The 7,534-nt window shown below is 35.2% G+C and overlaps 1 pseudogene; it reads left to right on the top strand.

The window, feature by feature from the left end:
- The first annotated feature begins 3,724 nt into the window (after nucleotides 1–3,724).
- LOC108541821 (ataxin-3 pseudogene) overlaps nucleotides 3,725–7,534 on the top strand; it is a 21,854-nt pseudogene continuing 18,044 nt past the window's right edge.

The following is a 7,534-nucleotide window of genomic DNA, read 5'->3' as shown; positions in this document are numbered from 1 at the left end:
GAGATTATGAGGTGCTAGAAGAGCAAAGTTTGGCTACCTACCCATTATTTGGGTGGTAGGAAGAGGGTTAAGGACATTGCCTGACCACAGCAACTTCCAAACTGAGATTTGTGTACCAGTAAATATTAACCAAACTAAATGAGAGGATCAAGTGTTTCAGGAAGAAGGAGCCAGATCATGAACACCTTATAAGTTACATTTATTGCTTTTGTGCTTTAATTAAAAGACACATCAATTGAAGTATTTAAAGCTCAAGAAGACATGGGAATATTTTATTAAAATTGTGTAACCTACAGTGTAGAAAAGAAATAAGAGGTAGTCTACCTTGATGGCAAACAGGATGTGTTGAGAGCTGTGAACGTTGGCTTTTTTTTTTTTTTTTTTTATAATTAATTAATTTATTTTATTTATTTATTTTTTTATTTAAGTTCTAGGGTACATGTGAATAAACGTGCGGGTTTTGTTTACATATGTATACTTGACTGCATGTTGTGGCTGCACCCATCAACTCGTCAGCACCCCATCAATTATCATTTATATCATGTATACGCTCCCAGTGCAATCCCTCCCTCGCCTTCCCCCTCCCCATGATAGCGCCCCAGTTGTGTGATGTCCCCTTCCCGAGTCCAATGTGATCTCATTGTTCAGTTCCCACCTAGAGTGAGAACCAGGCGGGCTTTGGTTTTTCTCTTCTTGTGATTAGTTTGCTAAAGAAATGATGGTTTCCAGCTGCCATCGCATGTCCCTACAAAGGACCAAGCACTCATCCTTTTTTATGGCTGCAAGTGATTCCAGGTGCTCTATGTGCCACATTTTCTTAATCCAGTCTGTCACAGATGGACATTTGGGTTGATTCCAAGTCTTTGCTTTGTGAATAGTGCCGCAATAAACATACGTGTGCATGTGTCTTATGCTAGTAGACTAATTCTGATAATCTTGGTATATACCCAGTAGTGGGATGCTGGGTTCATATGGTACATCTAGTTCTACGGATCCTTAAGGAACTTTCCAACTGTTTGCTGTCCATAATGGTTTGGAACTAGTTTACTAATCCCACCAACGTGTAAAAGTTGGTCTATTTCTCCACATCCTCTCCAACAAACTGTTGTTTTCCTGACTTCTTATATGATTGCCCATTCTGACTGTGTGAGATGGTATCTATTTTGTGGTTTTGATTGCATTTCTCTGATGGCGAGGATGATGCAGCATTTTTTCCATGTGTCTGTTGCTGTATTGAATGCTTCTTTTGAGAAATCGATCTGTTCATATCCTTTGCCCGACTTTTGATGGGGGTTGTTGTTTTTTTCTTGTATATTTGTTTGAGTTCTGTTTGTAGATTTGGATATTAGCCCTTTGTCAGATGAGTAGGTGCAAACATTTTCCTCCCATTCTGTAGGTTGCTGTTCACTCTATGGTCTAGTTTCTTTGGGCGTGCAAAGCTCTTTAGTTAATTAGATTCCCTTTGTCAATTTTGGCTTTTGCTGCATGTTTTGGTGTTTTAGACATGAAGTCCTTGCCCATTGCCTATGTCCTGAATGGTATTACCTAGATTCTCTTCTAGGGTTTTTATGGTATTTAGGTCTACATTTAAGTCTCTAATCCATCGCGTTGAATTAATCTCGTATAAGGTTAAGGAAGGATCCAGTTTCAGCGTTTCTACTTATGCGAGCCCACATTTCCCAGGCGACCATTGTTATTAAATAGGAATCCTTTCCCCATTTTCTGTTTCTCTCAGGTTGTCAAAGATCAGATGGTTGTAGATGTGTGGTATTAGTTTCTGAGGACTCTGTTCTGTTTCATTGGTCTATATCTCGTTTTTGGGTACCAGTACCATGCTGTTTTGGTTACTGCTAGCCTTGTAGTATAGTTTGAAGTCATGGTTAGCGTGGACGCCGCCAGCTTTGTCCTTTTGACTTAGGAGTGTCTTGGCAATGCGGCTCTTTTTTGGTTCCATATGACACTTTAAAGCAGTTTTTTTCCCAATTCTGTGAAGAAACTCATTGGTAGCTTGATGGGGATGGCATTGAATCTATAAATAACCTTTGGGCAGTATGGCCATTTTCACGATATTGATTATTCCTATCCATGAGCATGGTATGTTCTTCCAGTTTGATCCATTCTGAATGGGCAAAAAACTGGAAAAAATTCCCTTTGTGGGAAAACTGGCACAAGACAGGGATGCCTCTCTCACCACTCCATATTCAACATAGTCTTGGAAGTCTGGCTAGGGCAATCAGGCAAGAGAAAGAAATCAAGGGTATCCAAGGTTAGGAAAAGAAGAACGTCAAATTGTCCCTGTTTGCACGATGAATGGATTGTATTATTTAGAAAACCCCATGTCTCAGCCCAACATCTCCTTAAGCGGTAAGGCAACTTCAGCAAAGTCTCCAGGATACAAAATGAATGTTCAAAAATCACGAAGCAGTCTCTATACACCAGTAACAGCACAAGCAGAGAGCAAATCAGGAATGAAACTTCCATTCACAATGCTTCAAAGAGAATAAAATACCTAGGAATCCAGCTTACAAGGGATGTAAAGGACCTCTTCAAGGAGAACTACGAACCACTGCTGTGAACGTTTTGAAAGGTGATAGTAATTTGAACTTGGATAAGCAAGGGAGGTAGAGAAAAGTGAACAAATTTAAATGATAAATAGGCTTTAGAATTGACAATACATCATGATTTAGTAGATATGTGTAGCACTGAGTGGCCATAAAGGAGGGTAGGATGGAGTAGAATATGCCCCAGCTTTTCTAGCTAAATCCACTATAAAGATAGTCTTACTATCTTTAGTAGTTCTTGAGTTATTGAGACAAAGTAGATTGAGAAAAGGGAATAATGAATTGCGTTTTCTGCATATTTAAGTGAGCCTGCTGTGTAGATGTTCTCTGTGGGGCTAGATTATGTGGGTTTAACAATCCAGTGCTGTCATTTACTGTGAATTTTGGGTGTGTTATTTAACTTTCCAAGATCAAGTACAGATATCAATAGAAACAAAAGTATAGGATTACTGTGATTGTTCAGAGAAAAACTAGAATGAAACATTCAGATTAGGGCCAGGTACATAACAAGCACTCAATAATTTTACATATTCTATCATTATTAGATATATATGAAATATGCAAGTAGGCATCCCAGAAATGACTGGTGACACAGATTTTATATGAACAGTGTTTTGGCTTGAAGATACAGATTCAGGAATTATCAGAACACAGTTATTATTTGAATGACAAAATAACAGCACTTCTAGAAGCATGAAATATATAGAGACAAAAGAGAAATGGACCTTTGCCGGAAGATTAAAAATATGCAATTAGAAAGTTAGGAGAAAAGGAGAATATGTTATAAGAACATCAGTGAAGAAATCTGTCAAAATGGATATGCTTCAAAAATAAAATCCTACATTTGACAGATGAAAATGGGCTGGAGAAAAATCAAGGAGTCAAGGTAGATTTCAAGATGTTGTACAACCTGGTAAATGACAGTGCTATTTCTAAGATTGGAGGAAAGATGAGGTTTGAGGTGGGAAAAAATAATCATTACCAGTAAATGTCTATATAAAAGAGGATTTGATCACTTTTAGTTTTAAAAATAGAGAAAAGAAATAGAATATAACTAAGAAAAATATGAATGAGTGAGGAAGAATTAGGAAAACGCAGAGAATATGTCACTGGAGCCAAAGGAAGAAGGAGTAAGAGTTACTGAGTAACAAATAATGTTGAAGATGAATACATTGGCAGAGGCCACCAGCAGCAGAGGGAACCAGGTAGGACCAGAGTCAAGCCAAGGTGGCTTACTCTCAGGTTCACAGTTCCCAGAAGGAATGTGTATATGTGTGATACAAAATGATAAAATAAAATTCTGCTGGTTAAAATCAAAACCTTTTTAAAATAAGACAAACACTAAAACACATGATGTAATGAAGCCTAGCATAATGTTTTCTGAATAGTCTTGCTCTTGATCAAAAAGCATAATGAGTATGATCTGTGGCAAACTCTCTGGGTCATATATTCTTATTCGTGTAAGCAGGTTATTCTCTTCAAATCTCAGCTTCCTTATCTATAAAATAAACCATACTCCATTATGTCAAAATTTGAGGGATTTTTTGTATCAAAGAAAATCTGGTTCTAAACCATAAAATACATCAGATGTCCCGATTACAACTGATTAATGAGTATTGCACAGTATGTATACTGATTTATCAACTGATTATCATTTGAAATATATGTGTTTGAATGCACCTAAAACCTAAACACCAACAACTAGAAAACAGGTTCTCAGTCAGGGTGTAACCACTTTTTGGAAAGCACTTTCAGCCAGGTGTGGTAGCCCACGCCTGTCCCAGCATTTTGGAAGGCTGAGGCTGGTGGATCACCTGAGGTCAGGAGTTTGAGACCAGCCTGACCAACATGGTGAAAGCCTGTCTCTACTAATAATACAAAATTAGCTGGGCATGGTGGCGCATGCCTGAATCCCAGCTACTTGGGAGGCTGAGGCAGAAGAATCTCCTGAAGCCAGGAGGTGGAGGTTGCAGTGAGTTGAGATCGCACCATTGCACTCCAGCCTGGGCAACAAGAGTGAAACTACGTCTCAAAACAAAACAAAACAAAACAAGACAAAACAAGCACTTTTTTTCCCCTACATTTGTCAATGCTTAGATTTGTCACCAGTTTTTGACAGACTAAACAAGATAAGCTAAGAGTCATGACCTGAGCTGGTATCATGAAACATTTTGAAAAGCATTTTCCTCTCAAGGCCCATGCATTTTATTTCTTCTGATGAGTTTTGCCCTTGAATTAGAAAATTGATCATTTTACTGTGATGCTTTGACAATTTATTACTATTATTACTTCTATTTTCATCATGTTTTTGTACTTTTCAGACTTAGAAACATGAACATTGTATGTTTCTGCTGTTATATGAAATATTGTCAACTAAGATTTTAGTTTTATTTATCTTTGTTTTGTTAATCAGCCATAGGCCAATTTTCTGCTAAATTGATGTTGTCTGTCTCTTTCTATAACACAGTATTGTTGATCATGCAGTTTTCTCAATTAGACATGCTGTGCCTCTCTATCCCACTGCATTTCACCTCACTTGTACACACTTAAAATTTTAGAGATAATTCTTAATCAAAACACAGTTATTTTGCTTTCAGTAGCAAACAAGAAATGAGACCAAGTTGCTATGATTTTTCTTCAACTACAGTTGAAGGAAATGGTCAGACCATTCTTCTTTATTAACACTAGTGTATATACCATAACTATAATATATTGTATACTTAGTCACCACAGCTACTTCCCTTATGAAGTAAAAGATACTCATTATTCAGATACTATAACTTTGTTAAATGTTTTCTTTTCATGTGTGCTTATGTTGAAAACACTTATGATATATGAGAGTAAATCTAAGAAAGTAGTTTATAAAACATATTTTATCTTACTAAATCCTGAATATGATATGTTTCTATTCTATAGCTATTGCATTATAAGATTATGACATTAAAGTCAAACAAAGACAACTGGGATCTAATTAAACTAGAGAGCATCTGCACAGTAAAATAAAATACCAACAGAGCATATAGACAACCTACAGAATGGAAGAAAGAAGATACTTGCAAACTATGCATCTGACAAAGGCCTAATATCCAGAATCTATAGGAAACTTGAATAAATCAACAAGCAAAAACCAAACAACCTTATTAATAAAATGTGTAAAACTTTTCAAAAGAGAATATTAAAGTGGCCAAGAAACATATAAAAAAATGCTCAGCACCACTAGTCGTCAGAGAAATGCAAATCAAAACCACAGTGAGATACTATCTCATACCAGTCAGAATGGCTATTACTAAGTAGTCAAAAAACAGCAGATGCTAGTGAGGCTGCAGAGAAAAGGGAATGCTTAAACACGGTTGTTTGGAATACAAATTACTCCAACCACTGTGGAAAACAGTCTGGAGATTTTTCAAAAAAATTAAAACAGAACTACCATTTGACCGAGCAATCCCATTACTGTAGACATATCCAAAAGAAAATATGTTATTCTACCAAAAAGACATGCACTCATTGTTCATTGCTACACTATTCACAATAACAGGCATATGGAATCACTCCAGGTACCCATCAACAGTAGAGTGGATAAAGGAACTGTGATACATTAATACCATGGGATACTATGAAGCCATCAAAAAGAATAAAATAATAACCTTTGCAGCACGATGAATGGAGCTGTAGGCCATTATCCTAAGTAAATTAACACAGCAACAGAAAAATCAAATACTTCATAGTCTTACTTGTAAATGAGAGCTAGGCATTGAACAAACATATACGTATACATGAATATAGAAACAACAGAGACTACTACAGGGTGAAGGGAGGGGGTAGGTTAAAAAACTACCTATCAGGTAGTATGCTAACTATCTTGGTGATGGGATTTGTACTGCAAACCTCAGCATCATGCAATATTCCCATGCAGCAAATCTGCACACATACTTTCCATATTTAAAATATAAGTTGAACTTTTTTACAAAAACGTAAAATAAATGGAAATATAATAAGCAATTTCAGTGGATTGACACAAAGTAATAGAATGTTGGACTTTATTCTATTCCAAAAATGTATTTATTATGTTCTTCATGATAATGAAAAAAGAATTGAAGGAGATCTATTAATTATAAGATGCTTTAAGGAAGTAAATAATCTAGTAACATACTTGGATATTTACTCAAATGAATCAACTATTTAAAACTATGAGAAAATTGGAAAACTTTAAGTTTGACTGTGTAGTTGATGGAATTATTAGATTGTTCTCATCTACAGATAGGTAGTAAACATTAGGGCTCTCCTATTAAAAGGATGCCTTTCTTAAGAAATACATCTTTGATTATTTTTGGATATATGTACAAAATCTCAGTTTTCCCAAAATAATTCTCTATGAGTAACATAGTGGATACAAATGAAATAAAACAGTCACTTGTTGATATTTACTTGTTGAAGCTGCTGATGCATTCACAGCCTTTATTATATTTTTTTCTTTTACTATATTTTGAAAATTTCCATTGTAGTTGCTTTCAAATTCTTTCCTTAAATCTATAATTTTATTTTGAAATGTTTTGCAATGTCAGGTGAGGAAGAAGAGAACCATATTGACACCAGCATATAAGGGTAATTATTTTCCCAGCATAATTTAATCAATGAAACAGAAATAATAACTATCAGATGAATGTGTTATAAAAGTAATGTATTAGAAATTAAAATATTAGATTTTTATAATTGTGATCAGAATGGTTGTGTACTTGTGACACATGATAGATCTGCAAAAATATTATTGGAATTAACTACATAATTTAGGAAACAAATAAATTCTAACCAATCAATCAGAAGGAAAAAGATTTGCTATTTATTGATAATATTATCATAAATACTAGTATTTGTGAAAGTTAATTTTCAATAAATTCAAATAAACAGAAAAGATAAGAATACAAATTGACATAATCCCAGAATCCAGAAATAGTTATTCCTAAATTATGTAGTTA

This window comes from Rhinopithecus bieti, unplaced genomic scaffold (genome assembly GCF_001698545.2).
Source record: "Rhinopithecus bieti isolate Rb0 unplaced genomic scaffold, ASM169854v2 scaffold_18921, whole genome shotgun sequence".
Lineage (NCBI taxonomy): Eukaryota > Metazoa > Chordata > Mammalia > Primates > Cercopithecidae > Rhinopithecus > Rhinopithecus bieti.
This window is presented reverse-complemented; position numbering and strand designations above follow the sequence as displayed.